Source organism: Nipponia nippon, unplaced genomic scaffold, assembly GCF_047370975.1.
Source record: "Nipponia nippon isolate SJK-2023a ecotype South Korea unplaced genomic scaffold, ASM4737097v1 scaffold_2, whole genome shotgun sequence".
Classification (NCBI taxonomy): domain Eukaryota; kingdom Metazoa; phylum Chordata; class Aves; order Pelecaniformes; family Threskiornithidae; genus Nipponia; species Nipponia nippon.
The window spans coordinates 57246717-57266226 of NW_028262336.1; the positions used below are offsets into that span (position 1 = coordinate 57246717).

The 19510-nt window shown below is 44.1% G+C and overlaps 1 long non-coding RNA gene across 1 annotated transcript; it reads right to left on the reverse strand.

Moving 5' to 3' along the window:
• Positions 1-746: 746 nt before the first annotated feature.
• Positions 747-4763, reverse strand: LOC148055797 (uncharacterized). The gene is made up of 4 exons (XR_015705017.1): positions 4678-4763; positions 4194-4343; positions 3266-3500; positions 747-2194 (listed from the first exon to the last, which is right to left on the reverse strand). It is a non-coding gene; the product is annotated as an uncharacterized LOC148055797 (long non-coding RNA).
• Between the last annotated feature and the right edge of the window lie 14747 nt (positions 4764-19510).

The window sequence follows — 19510 nt, forward strand, 5'->3', positions numbered from 1 at the left end:
ATCCAGAGGGGCTTCTTTTTCCAGTGAAACCACAAACAGAAACAAAGGCAGACTGTATGAAGCAAAGCAAGGTACACCAACTTGCTCCAGCAGATCTGCTTTAGGTCTTGCCATGAGACCAAAAGAGCAAGACTCCCCCCAAAACACATTCAGAAGAGCATCAGCTGCCCTTTGGAGCCAGGCCCTCGGTGCACACCTGGGGTGCGAACAGGAGGCGTCCCGTAGGAAAGCAGAAAAGTGCTGGGGTTCTGCAGTGCTTCTAGGCAAGCAGGCAGTGCCCTGACAGCTCAGGTAGTTTAAAAGCTCAGTAAAAAAAATTACCTCTGCCCCTCGGTGTACCTACCCAGTCTGAATACGCCCAGGTGTTATTCTGACAAACAGGCTGCCCAGAGACTGCTGCTCTGCTCCTTTCCACGGCAGGAGTGAGCTCTGTTAGGGGATATATCTACAAGAATTTTTAAAATAACATTCTGCTTATGAATAAAACCAGTAAGGAGTCCACAGTCAGAGGAATCAATAACCTAATTAGTAATTAGTACTAATTAGAGATTTATTAGTTCAAGCTACTCATAAATGTTCAAGTAATGCAAAGCCACTGATGAGAATACCAATACAGCATTTAGTTAAAACAAAATACCATGTGTACTGCTCCCCAGGATTTGAGCTTTCATTACCACAGGCTCCAATCTTACTTCCAAACAGAAAAGACACTAATGAATGGTATACAGATTGTGTGTGAGAAGAACATCAGTTTTTATTCAGCAAGATGAGAAAGACTTAAACCAGAATTAAAGATAAATTACATGCGAGGGATCAAGTTTTGCTCTCATTTACACTGATGTAAATCTGGAGTTGCTCTGTTAACTTCAGTTGTGTTGATTTCGATGATTGCATATTTATATTAGTGATACTGAGCAAATACTAAAAGCAGTGGGGGAAAAAAAAAGATTAGCATTTTTTCCTTAGCAGACTCTAAGTGTCATCTGCTGCCTGGAGTTTAACAGAGATCAATTACTGAAATTTTGTAGTTGAAATGTTTGCATATGTCAGTTGTAATGAGTCCAACAACTTGGTTTCGAATGTACAGCGGCATTTGCAATGTTCCAGTTCAGTGTACAGACATATTATCTCATGTGTCCAATTTTGCTAGAAAATGGTATACTTTGAGACACCCAGAATCTTTTGCACCTGATATTATTGGAGTATCTGTGGAGGCAGCAATGACAGTTCTTTGAAAGCTAGCTCCTGAGAAAACACCACCATAAAAAAACAAACGGACAAAAAAAGACAAATAAAGGAAATGCGGTTAGAAATGAGGCATCTCAAAATACATCAGTAGCCAAAAAAAAACCCCAGCAGAAACAAAAGTAAAACCGGGAAGATAAAACCAGAGGAGTCAAAACAATGAAGACTTCAATCAAATCAAGAAGTTTAAAATTGACACTGGCGCACAGAGGGACTCTATTGACACTGGACGGGATCCTGGGCTTGCAGACCTGGTAGGATGGACACCAAGCCCTTCGCTGCAATTTCCCGACTCCAGCGCTGGTGGAGCTGCAGGGCGAGATGCCGCTGCCGGCAGGTAAGGTCTCTGCCCTACACATGCCGTGCCACACTGGCCTGCCCATGCGGATGTCTCAGCTACCCTCGTACAGATCAGATGTCCCCAGGTGCTACGCATGGACCGCTGAAACCCCTCAGCGAGATCATCTGGCACGTCCCTGAGGGAGGTGCCCCTCTAGGAGATGGATGTGGGGCTGGAGCATGCTTGAGAAGCTAGGACGCTGCTGGTCCCACAGTGAGGCAAGGCCGGGCCTGTTTAAGCAAGACCCCACATGGACACAGGTCTGTCCCCGTCTCTCACATGTGATTTCACTGGCTGCAGTTTGCACGCATGCTTTCCACACAGTTCAAGCTCTCCCAGGGAGACATTATCCCAAGGAGAGACCGTGGGGGTCAAATCAGCATCTGGGCTACCTGCTGTGTTCTTAGCCATCCAGCAAACTCACACAACTCTGTATGCAAACACTAGGAAACCACAGCTCCAATGTCTTGTGAACCCACTTCTCTTCAATTTTCAGTAATGCAGATCATGGCTAATTGGCGTCCCTCTGCCAAAGACAGCAGTTGCTTACCAGTGATGTTAGGATTGTATTTTGAGAGGAAGCTAATGATCCTCAGTGCCACGGTGCACCTGAAATATAGAGGAAAAGCAGACCCACAGTCATCAGGTTGCTTTAGATACAGATTTGAGGACCCCACAATTTCCCCAGGCACTGTTCCAGCAACTAGAAGCACCATCCCTCAACCTGCTCAGCCCAGCAAGGAGGCTCAGGCGGCTTTCCCCCATTGCCCCAGTCACTGCTTTAGAGGAGCAGAAACTGTTGCCATGCAGGAACATGCCCTTGCCAGTGCCTATGGCCTCTTCACCTCTACCAGCACTTTAGAAGCAGCAGCAGCCAGCACCTACATCTCCAGCCTGGGCTGCCAGCAGGCACTGTGGAGTGTTGCCCCATGTGCCCTCCATCTCCTCCACAGAGAAATACCCCACAAACTAGGTTCAATCCACAGGCCACCAGGATGCCCCAGATTTTTGCAGAGTATTCAGATACCTAACCATAAAGGTAGACAGCTTGTGGGATTGCTGGCATGAGATTGCCATCTGTGTTAAGTGGCTAGATATTTTTGAAGCCCCCACTAGATCAGCCTCCTTAGGCTAGGAGATACCTTTAAAACCCTATCCCATGTGACTGGCAGCTGTGTATGAAACATCCGCAAATGTTGTGGGGCCCACCCATGGTGGGTAGATCTCACTTTGGAAATCATTGATGTTGGTGTCCTTATGAACGCTCGGAGGGAATAAATCTGTTGCCGCTAATATTCCAGCTTGCCGCTCTGCTTGTTTCATTAATCTCTATGCAGAACAGTGCATAAGATTTGGGATGTATAGCTTTTAGCAATCTGCTTTTTTATGCTCTGATTTACTCTTCTGCCTAGATACCACAGCAATGGGCTACTTAAATAGAATAGCTTGAATTCTTTGTTCTTTCGAATCCCTTCTCCATATATAATGCAATTAAGTGTGTTGTTAAGGCAGTCCAGATGGGCACTGTGTTATCCTCTGATATACCCAAATACCAAAATGTTAATGATAGTACAACGTTTCATTTGGTTTGTTTTTCCCCCCAGTTTCCTACTAACAGCAGCTTTGAAGTTAAAAAGACTAAAAGAGGAAAAAAAAAAAAAAAAAAGAAGTCTTACTTACAGAAGTTACAGTTTTATGAAGGATGTGATCAAAATACAGTTAAGTAAATAAAAGCTCAGCTTATATCTGCCTTCTTTCCTGGCCAGTCCACGGGAGACATGAGCTTTACTGTTCCCACGTCCATGGGCAAGAATATTGCCTGAAGCTGTGGAGGTTTTTGACTTCCAACAGAGGAGAATGCTAACTCATTAGGCAAACATTGGCTGGATTCGTCACCTTCTTTGTATGCATGTACCTGAGGAAGGAATTTGGCATGTTATATCTAACTGGATGAAAATCGCTCTTTTCCTAAAGCTTTTTTTTATTGACTTGTGAACTGTTGAGTATGTGATATCCTTAAAGAATTTTAATTATTTTTTATTATGGAAGCGCAGTCTCCTTTGCAATAGGAGACAGTTCCTGCCTCAAAACCCATACAATCTAAATGTGTGAGACAAGAGGAATCACTAAATGATGGCTGAACTACAATCAGGCTTGACCCAGCATTGAAGTTCCATTTCCTGCTTCTTCCCTTGTTTGAACAAGTCACTTTGGCTGCAATTCAGCTCAAATACCTAAATTTAGCAATTCAGCTCATATTAAAGTAGACACCCATCTTAGCGCAGCTGAACAGCACTAAAGGCTCTGCTGACGGCACCGACGGGAGCTCCATTAGATGGTTTCCCAGCCAAAGAAATACATGCACCAGCTAAAAGCAGCGCAGCACAGCATCCCAGCTCTGCAGAAGGCACCGGAGGAACCCAGCCTGCCCCGGGCATGGGAGCCACAGCCACTCTCTGGTGCACCTACCAAAGCTGTGGAGTTAGAGAAGTAGATAATTCAGAGCGGCAACGTGGTTTAAGTGGGCTGAATCTCCTGCTGGAGGACCCTAGCTCTCTATCCTACATTTGCAGAGCGGCAGATCCCTCAAATTAGGTGGTGTCAATACCTCCCGATGGACCGTTCTCTCATTTTTTTTCTTGGAAGTACCGCCAGCACCGCCATTGACCTACAGGTACTGCAGGGAAGTTCCTGCCTTCCCTGTCTTTACCCGTGTTGCACCACAAATGGGAATGATCCAGCGGCGACCTAGCTCCCTCTGAAAGATAAAGCAGTCACAAATGCAAGCCCTCGGTATTACTGTTCACTGATTTTTTTTAACTTCATGAAGGAGCAACGCAGCCCTGCTTGAATCAGCATCAAAACCAGCACCGCAAAAAACTTTTCTTTTGCGCACCGGACGCGGGGCGACGGCGCAAAGACCTGGGAGGGGGCTGGGCAGCGAGCCGTTTCCAAGCCTGACCCCGGGCCCTCCCCCGCAGGGGCCCTCCCCGAGCCCTCCGTGCCCCCGCCCCGGCGAGGCGCAGGGGACCGGCCGGGAGGCGGCTCCGGCGGCCCCGCGGCGGCGGGCTCCCACCGCCGGGCCGGCTCACCCCGCAAATCCTCTCCTCCGGCTGCCCGAGCAGCTCTCCCCGTCGCCGGTCAGGGCAATGCCCAGTGGGCGCAATTAAGCCGAGCCGCAGCGGCCCGCCCGCCCGCAGCCTTCCCCCGCCGCCGCCCGCGGGGGTGCGGGTCCCCGGGGAGGCAGCGCGGCCGCCGCGCCGCCCCTCGCCCTCCCGTCCCCGCCGCCGAGCCAGGGAGAGGAAACTCGACGTGCGGAAGGCTGGGCCGTCCGTCCGTCCAGCCGTCCGTCCGTCCGCTCCCGTTGCCAGGTGACTGCGGCCGCTTGCCCGGCTGCTGCCGCTCGCCTCCCCCCGCCCCCTTCTTTCGGAGCTGACAAGGGCTGCGATGCAAATGTGCTGTTGACAGCGCCAGGGGCATTTCAAAACGTTTAGCAAGCAAACGAGTTCGCTCAGCCCCTCTTTTCCTTCCGAGCATCATTTTAAAATATGAGCGTAGAGGTAATGTGCAGATATATTAACAAAAAGCCTCGCAAACAGGAGGCTGGTGTGCATAATAAAACTCCCGTCGGAAAGCGGCTAACATGCAAGTTCCCTTGCCACTTTTTCTGTTGAATTACTGAGTTGTTTGACCTCTTTCTTCTTTCTCCCACCCAAACCCCACTGTCAAAATACCAAAAGCAATTAGAGCACATTACAGGCTAAATCACTTGTTAAATTTCAGTTTTTAAGTCAAAGCCAATTCTGAATTATTGCAGGCAAAAAAGTACCTTAATTGCAGTAAAGCTCAAGGCACTTAACCGGTCCTAGCTGCCAGATTTCAGGAGGATTATTGCTATTATAAAACAGCGCAGCAATACGGCAAGGCAAGACACCGATAACTTCCCAAGTGGGATGTGAAAAGAAATGGATTTTTCCAACAGTTGAAATAGAGAATATGATGCTATACTACATTTATAATGATTGGTAAATCAAACTATGCATTTAACTCTCTGAGTAGATTTCAGGTGGGCACAGAAATTCACTTCAGGTTATTCTCCTCTTCCCTCCAAATGAATTAACAGCCTGAGGGGAAATCCTCTACCTGTCTGACACTAATGCAGACTTTCCTAGCTAATACTTTTCACCTATGACAGTCACAGGTCAATCCCAGCACTTGGCACCTGGGATAGAGATGGGAGTAAACCAACGTTTTCACCGCGGGAGAATAAATAAGTCTGGTGCTGTGATCACCTCCCGTGTTTTGGGTGGCAGAAGGGCTTTTCGCTCTTAGATATTAGCTAAGGGGCCATTAAGTAAACAATAAAAAAAAGTGCTGTCTTCTTCCTGCCCTGCTCAGTGAGGGTGGTGACTCCAGCGTTGTAGCTGGAGCCAAGTCTCAGGTGAATTTTAATCCTTCATTATTCAGGACATACTGTTTTTTCCCTTTCCCTCTAAAATGACAGTCATGCTGTTAAGCATAATAATTGTTCATGAGTGAGCACTGCTTTTTGTCCCTCTTGATTTTGCCTCTAAGGCAGGCTTCTTACTCAGCAGAGGTCAAGGGTCACCTGCTAAATCATGCATACCCACAATCCCTTGTGAATTATGCAGTTGACAAACTGCCGCTAATGATTAGTACAACCTGCATTAAAACCCTGGCACTAAATTGATATTACTTGAGTGATGGATTACACCTCTAATGAGCGGATTATTGCCACAAGTGACCTTGTCGGCTGAAAGAGTGTTTCAATATAACTAACATCTCTCACATTCTCGTGTCACAGCAGTTCTAAAAAAATATTCTCTTTCCTTTTTGATTCTTTTTTTTTTAGTCCAATGTTGCTTTCTAGTCCCTCAAACAAGTGGGTAATCTGTAAACAGCACCTCTAACGGGATTAGTCATTAGACTGCACCCCAATTAGTACGGCCTCATGCCTCTGAAATACCCGGCGCGCAGAAAGATAATTTTTTCTGATGAAAACTGCCATTTTTATTTTGCTCCCTGTTCTTCAGAGCATTGAAGTTCACCTGTGAGCACCTTGCCGCGCTGCTGAGGGGATCACACAGCCCCAAGATATGAGTGGATTTCTTGCTGGTTTATGAAGAAAAAGATTAAATGATGGCTGTGAACTTCAGTGCTCTTTCAGAAAAAGTCATCGCTGCTTAATCGTATCGATGGGACAGAACACGGTCAGAGCATCTTCTTTATCGAAACACTCAGCCGGAGCTGATCACCTGCACCACTCAATCGCGGGGCGTGAAACCCCGAGCTCTTCGGAGCAGGGAGCTTGTGTTTTGCGCGTGCTTCTGAGCGCTGGAGAACCGCGTCCAGCTGCCCCGGTGTTTTGTAGGACGCAGTTCAGATGGCAGCGCCGCAGCTCGCCAGCACCCGAGTGGCGGTTAATTCACCAGGAGGGAGGAAGCACTGTTTACTAAGTGTTTCACTAAATAAGAAAACCCTCCTGCAAAGGGGCTGTGCCTCAGCTGAAGCCGCAGTCTGTCTGTGGAGTTAATAGACCCCTCATGGAGCCTCCTCACGCCTTTGTCTGGACACAGTTAGTGGTATATTCACAACTGCCTGTCACGCTACACAAGTGCAGATGAGGCTGGGGGGGACCGTATATTGATGGAATTAATTGAGCATAAGCCATGCTGACTGGCGGGGAAAATCACATGAGAGAAACAAAACACACGTGCCTCGCCAGTTCTGTGCTCCAACAAAGAATGAGCAGCTACAAACAAATAAAAATCGTGGTGGAGGATGTCAGCACGAGCTCTTTATTATCAGTGGCATTTCATTCCCCGAGGGACCCGCACACCCCTCGAAAGCAAGGTTCATTCCCCCAAAGTCAGCCGCGTTATACCAGAGAAAATCCAGTTTAAATAAATGCAATATTAAGTCCTGTGGCAGCCTCTGACAGGGTCAGATTCAGTCTCCCGGTCCATATTGCTTCCCTCTGACCGCAGTCTCTGTCTTCCCTGCTCCTCCCCCGCTCCATCCCGCACGCTATCTAATACGTTTGATGTTCTGCAAAATGAGGAAAAACCCTAGCGCTATAGCTATAATGAGAATGTGTTCTCGGGATGCCTATTAATTAATCCTGGGAGACCTCTGCTCCCCTGTGACATACCGTTAAAGCTACAGGCAGCTCAGATGCTCTTCCTGGCACTTCCCAGGGACACGGCGGAGGTGGAGAGGAGGGTTTGCAGGGCGCTTCGAGGCGATGGCTCTGCACACCCTGCTTCCCTCTGCCCACCCGAGCCCTTGCCTGCGCATATCCAGCCCATGCTTGCTTAATTGGCTGTTTGTCCCGGCGCCATAATGGTAGCAGTGGCTACTTCTTGCTCCCATCGCAGGGTGCGAGAGGGGAAAAGGTATGATGGGCTGGCATTGAGATGTTACACCGAACGTCACGGCCAGGCGGATCACCCCGTGCACATGACAGCTGGCCCAAAAATAGCAAAGGCAGTGGGAGCTGGAGGCACCTAATGAGCCTTCTCTTCCCTCGATTCGGCAGGTGTTCATGTTACAGGCAAGGCCAGCAATCTTACGCTACGGAGGCCTCTGCTTTCTTTTTTTTCAATATTCCCAGCTCCCAGGTATGCTTTGGGACAGCTCTACAAAAAGAGAAAAAAAACCTCACAGTTTGAAGCTGACAGATACATTCATCCTAATATTGCCACTGAGAACCTGGCAGGGGAAAGGAGTGGGAAGGGGAAAGAGAGTATTAAAAAAAATAATAAATCTCTGGCAAAGAAATTGCCAAGTGCCGCACGACACCCAGCTTTATTTCCTGATGTTCATAGGAGAAGTTAACAAAACAACACAGAGAGATCCTGTCACCCCCTCTGCGGTGATTACAGCATTTACAGTAGCTATAAGAAGTATCCACGGACAGCAACAGGATTTGCGAGGATGCCAAGAATAAGACAACTCTGCCACCTTAGGCTGGCGTCAGTGACATCAAATGTAATGTGGCTGTCACGTGCTTCAGGAGCCTCACGCGCGATCTGTCTTCTGGCGGGCGCAGGGAGGGCGGTGCTGCAGGCTCCACAGCAACCCAGGGAAACGCCGCAGCAGGCGGAGAGGCGTCAGGAAAGCCCACCTTCCCGCCAGCCAAGGCCTGCAGTGCCACCTTTGCAAAATACAATCGGTCAAACTGCCGCTTGCCCTACTAAACAACCCCTCATCTCTCCACCTGCAAAATAATCCTTCGCTGTTCGTAAATGTAGGCCTAAAAATATCCTGCTCTCAGGGTCAAGAGACTATCGTGGACGATGCTGATGAGAAAATTCACGCTCTTTCCAAGCGTGAGATGCGTCTGAGAACGGCGTCCTGTCCTTCTCCCTCTCTGCTGCCTGGTGTGAAGCCTGAATGCATTCCAAAATTATAAAGAAAACATATACAGACATATTTTTCTTCTTCTCTCCAGCTCTTTTCCATTCAGAGTCAGCAGGGAATGGACTTTGTTTGTACTTATTTATAATTGCGGTATTTTGAGGAATGTTCAGTCAGAGAGATGTGTTTCACATCTCGCCTCAGAAGCCCATGCCCATTTTGATATTTTCCAAGCGCAGCATCAGATAAGTCTCTCGTTGCTCAGAAAGATTTGTATCCCACACACATGAGCTCTGAATTGGAGGACGGCAGATTTGTTTTCCTGTGGAATTCAAGTGTTGTGGGTCAGAAGAAGAACATTTTGGTTATACTGCTCTTTCCAGTAAATTAGTCATTGCCTGGTTTTTGCTTGTTTGAAGATGTGGCCCAACACCTGCTATGTCCTATTATTATTAAATAGCTTGCTAGAGTAATTTGCTTTTGGCAGCAACTTGCAGAGGTTGGTGCTGTGTGCTGAAACAATTGTGCCGCCCACTTAGCACATATTGCCCTAATATTTTTATAGCTATGTATACAGAGGAGGGCTACTCAAATATTTTCCGTAGAAAAACAGTTTACTGACGGTTTCCATAAAATGCTGCTTCTTTCCAAGGAAAATTCTACTACTGGCTGAGAAACTAAACAACTGAAAACTAGCGGGCTTTTAGTCTTGGGGCAATAACCAAAAAAATGTTAATTAAAAAAATGTAAAAATGGCGATTCAGAAAGCAGAACAGCTTTTCCTGCAGGAAAGCTTTATAAAGCAGTCAGTGCTTACAAGATGGGTAGTTTTTATGCTCCTCTTTTATGTACAGGGCTTTTCATCTGACCTACTTCACACATACTGTGCAGCAGGCAAAAACCTACCATGATGCAATCAAGAGGAGATGCCGTGGCACAACAAATACACAAATATTTGAAAGGTTGGTCACTAGTGAGAGAGAGAAACTACAGTGTTACCTTTACTAACTAACTCTTCCATTGTCAGTCTCAGATATGGGGAGTCATTCTGGAGGTGCCTTTCCTGGTGTCGTTTCAATAAATGGACAGTCCTGCTTTTACTTTAAAAATAATAAAAGGCTGCAAACTCTCTTAGCTGTGGAGGAAAGATTACTAATGGGCACTAAAGGCTTTAAAAAACATCGGGCAAATAAAGAAAAATCAGAACATACTCTTTTTATGTATTCCCTCATTTTGAAGACAGTTTCTAACAAAAAATTAGGAGAAATCTAACACAATTTTTCTCACTGACTTGAGCTGGCAATTCTGTACCTATTTAATGTGATAAAAATTAACAGAAGAAGACATAGTTTGCTGAAGCTAAGAAATGTCTTAGCTTTTCTTACAATTTTAATTCATTTTCTTAATTTCCCATGGTTGTAGAAGCACTAGTGTTTGAGGCGCTTTGAATTAAGTATGGAAATTCAAGCCAAGAAATCATAGAAACCATGAATCACTGTGGTTATGTTCAAATCCAACAGGTTGGGGCATAGTTTTCTAAGTAACCCTATTACACTAAGAATATACTAAAAATGCACACTGAAATCCTGCACTGGCAGAGAAATTAGATGACTAGGTCTTTTCCATCTACACTTTCTCCAGTTCCAGATTTCTGTGGTTTTATTATTACAAATTATTTTAGGAATCCTTTTTCCTATAACAATGAACATACTTGTTCTCGGTTTTAATCACTGTGAGACACAACAAGGCTAATATTGTCATATATTAAGTAATTGAAATGGCCTTCAACTGTGGTGATATCCCAGGAGATTACCCCTCCTGCTGGTCTGTATCACTTAGACTACATACATAGCTCCTGCACACTTTTCCTCTTTTGGAGGAACAGAGTAAAATACTGGCTGAAGGAAGAAAAAGGGGAGTCAAACTGTAGGGCTTTTTTTTCCTGAGCTTTTAAATTTGTCAATTGTCTTTCTTCTTATGACTGTCAACCATTCCACCTACTCAGAGACCACACCAGTATGAACTCCATGAACGTATGCCTTGAATGTTAGCTGGGACTAATAGGGTTCTCACATTTGGACAAAACTGTGGTACTCTTCATCTTGATGAATAATCTGATTTTAGCCTACATCTACCAATTAAGTTGCCTAACGTCAAGAGCAACAGGGAGCTGGAAGGAGTTATGCTTTTGAGGACTCCATCAAAGCCAAAAGATGATATGAGGAGTAAAGCACTGCCAAATGCCAGGAAAAGCATCACTGCATGACCTTTTGTGAACAAAGGAGTCTGGAAAACCCATGTACTCAACAGTTCAGAGTGGAAGCCAGGTAGAGCTTGAACGAAGCAGCTTTGCTTTGCTGCTTGGAGTTATAAAGCTCAGTGCTTTAGACTTCTCCACCTCAAGCCGCTCCGGCTTAAGTGAGTGATTCTGCTGTGGTCACAGGGAGTATTTCCATCAGTATGAGTTTGTGGAGCTGAACCTCAACATAATGCCCATGTTAATCTGAGTTGTCACAGGAAAAAGGAAAGAGGGAGTGAAATGAATATGCACAACTAAACCTGAGCGTCATTGTAGTTGGCCGAAGTAAAGAGTAACAGGGTATTGAAATGGAACCACTATGGTCTGCAGAAACATCTATGAGCTAAGAAATAGACCGCAAGTGAAATGTGCATTATAATCTGAGTGTTAAAAACGTGGTGCTCTGCTTTAATGATTCCCACAGAAGCAAAACCCACTTTTTCAATGTTTGCAGTAATCCAGTGAAAGTGAACTATGGCAAGACCTTAACGATGCTCTCTCCTTCCAGTAACAACAGATACAGGCAGTGCCATTCCTTTTTTCAAAAAAACACTTTCCATTTTTTTTTTTTCAGTTTCTTTATGGTGTGCAGCACAGAACGTAATTACTTTACAGTGTAGGCTCAAAAAGTCACTAAGCAGCTGATAAAAGGCAAAGAAATCAGTACGATTTTCTAGCTGAAAAAAGAGCTTTTCTTATTGGAGCTGATAACTCTCAGCAAGGGCTCCAGGCTTTTGTTACATCAATTTGAGGAACTCATAATCTCTGCATTATGAATGTTCAACCAGGATATTTCCTGCTGTAGTGCATCAGGCACCTTCAATATCACAGCTCCTGTTGTCATTGTTGGGTAAACAGCTTTTGACACGTTTTCAATATGATTACATTAGAACAAGTGGGTCATGATTGATAACCTAATATTCAGGCCATGCAAATCATCAATCACGGGAAGTATATTAATTATTCAATGTAACCGTCTAATGCAAGAATCAATGATGGAAATGAAGAAAAGAAACTCACAGCTCCCAGCAGAGGCTACACCAGATAATAAAAAAGGAATACTAAATAATCTCAGCCCATAATCCTGTTTAATAAAATCCATTTATTTAGCTGTCAAAAACATGATACAATTATTTAAAAAACAAGATAATGAAAAATATTTTTAATTTTTTTTCTTGTGGAAAAGAGACTTTTGCACTTTTATGCTGTGATTAAATGTGAAGTCTGAAAATACACTGTAAATAATGAGAATAGCTGTGACATATGTGAAGAAAAAATATCAGTCAGAGAAAACAGGTGTTCTCAGTTATGCTTAGTGGGGTTAAATCAATTATGACAGTATGACATACGGTCTGCAACAACCCAAGAACCCTACAGATCCCCTACATATCACACACACACATGCACAGAGTAACAATTCTGCATAGGAGGGGACACATTCCCTCCTCAAACAATCTAGAGCCAAAATGACTTAAGTAGCCAAAGCAGCCTTAGAGAGAAGGACCCTTTGCAGTGTCTGCCATACTTTTAAAGTGACAGAAATTGTGGCCAAAAATGTTTGTAATGCGGAAATGGAGAGGCATAGCAGACAAGGTCGGAAGGTGCAAACTTAATGACGCACCTGGCTGATGTGTTGTTGCATGGTGGAGAGGGGACTTGATGGCACTCACCTGAGCAGGTAGCTCTCTGCAGGCACTTGTTGACACATAGTCTCTGCTAGATTTGACCTCGGTGATTTTCCAAATAATTCAGCCTGCTTCAAACAGCCCAGAGCATCTTAAACATAAAAATCTCTGGTAATTAAAGCTGGCATTATCAGCATCCACTTAGGCAGCAGTCTATGCATGGACTGCTACATTTTCCTTGCAATATGATCCTACATGACTTCCACTCCCTCCACTTTCTTGCTGGTTATTTCCTCCTTTCGTCACAGTGCCTCATCTCCAGTTAATAAGGCCCTTTGCAATTTCTGGCATAATGCTGTTTAGACTGTCACTGAAATGATCGTCACATAGCCACCTTTCTTTTCATTTTAGCAAGGAATCCCTTTTTCCACATCCTTTCCTTCTGCATTTTAGCATCAGATTTTCAAAGTATGCCTTTTATTCATAGGATCTGGTTTTCTTTCAAAGGAAACATCAAAACATATTGGTGGGCCCCCTGCCCCCAAACAGAAAAGCGTGAGATTTTTCACAAAAGCTCCACCACACCAGAGTGAGAAAGAAAAGTAAAGACAGGAGCATTTGGCTTTGCCTGTAAATACAGAGCAACCCTCTTGGAGCTTGTCCTATTTCACTTCGTCTAAGATTTACAAAGGTCTACATGTACTCCCTGAGTGGCAGACTGTGACAACCTGCAATAACAAGTCCACCAGAATGAAATGGTGACCATCACCACTAACATTACCCACACCATGCCATTCCACCTGCAGAAAGGCAATAATCATCCTAATTTTGTGGGTAATATCAAAGACACTTTACGACTGCCAAGAAATAGATACTCTCTGTCAGGAAACATGGCTTTTGAGGTTAGATGCAAGAAGAACGCTGACAGTCATAGCAGGCTTTTGCAAACAGCTCCAGGAAGCCCTGACTGATGAGGCAGCAGCCCCATCCACAGTATCTGCCCAGTGAGATGATACACCCAAATATTTCACTCAGCCAAACTTACAGACCTTGTAGTTTATCTTCCTGCTAGGAAACAGCGTAATAGTTTCCACATCCACCCGCTTAAATGGCAGAAGGATTTGGCAATGCCAGGCTTAGGCTTGTGGAGAAATGCTACAGCACAGCTTTTGATCTTCTTCAGTCTACATGTGGAGAGCCATGGGAGCATGGTGGGGGTACATGGCAGCAAGTCCCCACAGAACCATTCACCCCCTTTGCCTTAGCAGACTCATTAACAAACAGTCTTATTTTAAAAAAGGATATTCTAAACAAGCTGAATAAATGAAAATTTCTCTCATTTCATAACCATATTTTTAAATGTTGTCAAGCTGGCTGGACTTCTTGGTTGGGCAGCCACCCAGCTATTGTTTAAGCCCTCACTACTGGGCTCTGTCTACTAATAAGTTCCCAGGGGTCTGCATGCCTCCAATGCTTGCTCTTACCTCAACATCTTTTCAGTACATTTCTTGAACACTGGTGCCTACCTGTGACCCCTCTATTAATACCTGTCATAAGAGCCCAGATGCTTTAGGTCCAAACCAATGCCAGCCCCAAAGGCATTTCAGAATCTGAAATACAACCTTTCTCCTATTTCCAAACCTCTTCCCTGTTCAGGGACACATGTTAACTGAACCCAACAAACACAAAGCTGTTGTAGGGTTCCAAAGGCAATCAGGTGTTAGGAATGTAAGACTGGAAAGGATTTCTAGGTTGAGAGTGCAGTCCCTTGCTCTTACAAGGACTATGCGTACAAACTCTTTCATGAACCTCCTTCAGAAACTTATCAGGTTCTAACTTTAAAAAAAAAAAGAAAAAGATGCACATATACATACATATGTGTATGTATATTTTGGGCTTACCACTGCTATGGGAAGATTGTTCCATAACCTCACTGCTGTAATAGACAGAAAGTCTATTCTAATTTCCAGCCACAAAGCATTCATGACCAGTTTCTGCTCATTTATTCTGGTCTTAACACTGTTCCGTAGCTCTTCTCTTTCCCTGGAAGCAAAATAGTGCAGAAAATGCAGGCAAGCCCCATATTCAAAATCTTCATGTCTGTTTTCTAAAAAGATAGCAAAAATAACAAAATATTGTTGAATAGCAAAAAATTGTTAAGCCACCGCTTTCAATGTTGAACCAGTTCATAATGAAGGTCCACTGAATTTCATAAGAGAGCACAGACAGTTGTTTTATGGGAAAATGGAAGTTGAGTGTGTTTGACTCTTTTTATTCAGTCTGTAACAGGAAAAAAATACAGATATACAGACAAAGCAAATGTGTTTAAATAACAGTTTTCCTAGCCAGAGCATCAGGTAGTTATTTTAGAGGACATGGAAAGAAAAAAAAAAACCCAAAGAAGAAATAAAATCAATTCATCTTTCCAGAGAGGTTTAAAAAAAAATTTTCTGGCACTAATGTGTGTTAATACAAATCACAAACGGGTGAAAGTCTGTGGTCAAGCAAAAGCATGACTGTGCTTACTCATTGCGTCTCCCATCACCCCAACACAGCTTCTCCCAGCCCACTGCCCTATCGTGCTGTCTCTCCAGGTTGTCGGAGGAGAGCATTGTGGTTCATCAGAGAAGAGTCAAGCGAAAGAATTTGCAAGCAACTTTCCGCTATAACATAGCGAGGCACTTTAAGACTCTGTTAAAACAAATGTTCTGATCACTTATTCAAGCACTTGCAGTTCTTCTTTCAAGGCAAGTGAAATGATGGCACTGAGCAAAGGAAGTTCAACCGTAGTTAGAGCGTTTTGATCACTACAGAAGATAGTGCCATGCAGGCCTTCCTGATTCTTGCCAACTCTTGTTAATACATTCAGGCTTCTCCTTTAAAATATTTTTTAGTATATCTTTTATGTTTAGTTCTAAAACGCATTGTATTTACCCGAGAGATCAGACCAAGTTTCCGCCTCCAAAATATTTAGACAGATTTTTTTTTTAAATTGCACAAGAGACCAAAACTCATCTTTCTGGTCTCCCAGGCAATTACACATCTAGGCATGAAAAAAAAAAAAAAGGTTTTCTTCCATACCCCAATGAACAGTTGATTAAACACACATTATTTTAGCTGTGTATTATCTTTTCAGGTTTTAAATCAGAACACGTATATTGGTAGCTACCTGGCCTCTTGCATGCAGCAGTGAGGAGAAGTACAAGAAGTCATACGAAAGGCAACTGAAGCCACACAAATAGAAAACTGGTCAAAGTATATGGAGCCAGAAAGTCCATCAGAGAATAGAATTTGGCCCACAGTCTGTATCTTGAAGTTATCTGTGGCAATTTATCCATAGCAGTTTAGCTTTGTCCCATTTTGAAGTCTAATCAATACACTCATTTTAATCAAAGTATAAATTTGACCCCATATCTCCAGAAGCAGAAGATAGACTTTGCCAGTCTTGCTTGGTATTAAAAAGCTCTTGAACCAGACTTTCATTGTTGCTGCCCCCTAGCCAGAAGTTCTCAGTATAGCATTGAATCTTTTCTCAAGCCACCATCCATTTTCACAGCGCTGCCACTTTAGCTCTTCCAGTGTTATGATATTGCTCATAGGAAGAGGACCACAACAACTCCAGCACATTACCATGCTGATGCAGCTCTGCAGGTTTTAGGACCTATGCTGGTATCTCCAAATGGAGATGCTTCTCCTCTCTGCGCCTCAGGCTCCTCGCTCAGTAGTACCAGGACACTCAGAGCCCTGAATGCTCCCCCCAGGGTAGCTGTCTAAACCTTTTGTTTCAAAATCTGAGAGGAGGTCACTGCTTTCTTTCATAACTCCATTAGAGTTTTGACAACATGAGCCACCAAAAGCCGGGAGGACTGGGCTCATTACCTTCTACCTGATGGGGTTCATGTGCCTTATTTCACAGGTGGTTTTCACCTTCTCCCTGTAGGCTATTCTGCTGAGAGAAGAACACAGCTGCAGACTTAAAGCAGTAGCTGAGCAGAATTTTTGAGGATCTAGGTTTTGGACTAAGATACCAAAGCCCCACTTGGAAACTTTGGTCCCTTCATGGATGTGGCTGTCATTTTTTCAGTGCCTTCATTCCCCTTCTGCAAAACGGGGACAGGAGCACTCTCTTCTTTAACAGGAACGCTGAAAAAATGCACACAGAAAAATCTGTGAGGTGATGAGCCCTACAGGAAAAGTACAAGCCTTTGGAAGAGAAATTACAATTCATAAGTGGATTTTGCAAAGTAGGTCTTCAGCCAACAGCAAGCTCCCAGAAAAAAACATTTTCATTCTGGAGCAGTGAGGCCTTGCACCTAGCCCAGGACCGTGCTGGCTGGGCACAAGTTAGTCTGCACTACCTGATCACCAGTGTCTCATCTATAATACCTTGTGTGTTGTTGACTGTTGTTATCACACCATGGTGTACAGGACTCAATAGGTTGTTTCTTGTATGGGACAAAAACCACATGCAGAACATGCTAGTCCCTCACTCCACCCCTGCTCCTGCTTCGAGCTGTCTGTGTAGTGGCAGGAAGAAACGCTGCTCCTCTTCCAGATGAGCCTTCTTCTGCTTCCTCCATCATGGAAATTGTCCAGAGTTCCAGGGAAATGTTCGCAGACATTTGTTGCATGCAAATAGCTGCCAAATAAATCATTGTATATTGCAGCACAACCCCTGAGGGGTTTTGTACCTATGGAACTTGCTACTGTCACTCCACTTCCCCATATACCTTAATCATGTTATTCATTCAGCAAGAAGGATGAATGTTACAGCGTGAGACTTTAATCCCTCACTGCTGAGGATCTGATTCTCAGAGAGACAGAGAGAGAGCAGGAAATCCAGAGAAAAAAACTTTAGGTAGGAGTCAAATACCATTATTTGTCAGCACTGGGTTTAGGCAAGGATTGCATTATAAGAACATCTTCCTAAAATACTTCAGGAGAAATTTACCATGTGAGCACACATTCATTGTGCATGCATGTATGTATGTATGTACGCACATGTCAGTAAATACAAGGCCTAAACAGCACCTTTAAGGCAGTGAATCTGCAACCTTTTAAAGCATCTGAAAAATTCTTATCTTCTCTCTGCCTCTGTGGAGTAGCTCTGTGGATCACAAAGCAACTTTACAAGAATGGTTTCCCTGTCCTCTAACCCTTTGAATTTTTACTATAAAGACAATAAAAATGAAATAGCAGCAGACATCAGAGGGAGAGAAGCACAGCATTTAGTTTTAATCTAAGTGCCTGTCTTTTTAATAGCCCCAGTACATTTTAAAGGTACCAGTTTATTTGATATCTCTGCAGTCAGTGCTCTGTGTATGAGGGGCAATGCCTATTTCTTCATGCTGGCCTTGACAGTAACCCCGAATGGGTAGCTTCCACTAAGATTTAAGCTCTCAGGCCTCTGTTAAGACTGCCAGCAAATAATGCTAACTACCAGGTCCTAGATAAATCTAGAGGAAACTAGACGAACACTATGTCACACTCCATAATCCCCCCAGAACAGCTATGGTATAACACTAACGGCAATTGATACTTTTGCTTACCTATGTCCAAGGGTGGCTATAAATCAGCAGCTGAGAGATGTAAGGCTGTGTATTTCATTACAAACTAGTCCCTCTGGCAAGCCAGCTTCCAGCTGGCCACTATTATTCCAAACTCAACTAGGAAAGCACAGGAATCGGACAAAAAAGTGCAGCTTTGCGTATTTTCAAACAAATCAATACAAGGAGCTAACACAACATAGTCCAGCTTAGAGTTCATGAGAAGCAGATCTAGCAAAGTCTTTTGCAAAGCTTTCCTCTAAGCATAATTGAGTGACAACTTAATGAGCTATCTTCATAATGCCAGATCTACTTAGACAACCTGAAGATGCAGTCTCACTTTCCTTTCCAGTACATATTTCTGATCTCAGCTCTGCTTGAGAGATTGACCAGTGGTAATTTTCTAGCTCCATTTTGATGTAAGGTGTCTACAAGCCTGCTCTCTCCCTCCCTTCTTGGCCTCATTCCAGGTCCTCTATCCATCAACATGGGAAAGAGTGCTGCCTTCCTCGCAAGTCCCTACTTCTGAGAAGCAGCAACATGGCTAAAGTCATGAGATACTGAAGCTGGATATGACAGAGGCCTCAGCCCATTGATCAAGTCACCAGTTTTAGTAATTAAGTATAATGATAATATTATAGCAGATAGTCATAAACTGCATTGTTCCAGGTCCAGGAAGGGAGTGGGAAAAATCAAGTTTTTATTCAATCTAGTGAAAAAGATAGAAATTTATTCCAAAACCTCAGCTAGCAATCAGATTTCCCAACTGGCTAATGAGTTTGGGGGACTCACTATCATATTACCACTCTTCAGTGATGTGGTACATTGACACTATTTTAATTGTTCCAGTACTTACCAGTCTCCACCAAACAGACTTGATGCTTCTATCTGTTCTGTAAGCCCCACATGATTACTAGTTTCCCAAGTGGGAGAAACCTGGACTGTAAGAACAGAAGGACTGACTCCGATTTCTGGCACTGCCACCCAGCTCTGAATGGCCATGGTGCGCAGTATAGTGACAACCATGACATTCCTAAGTCACCATGGATTTGCTGCAGAACTTTAATAGGCAAAA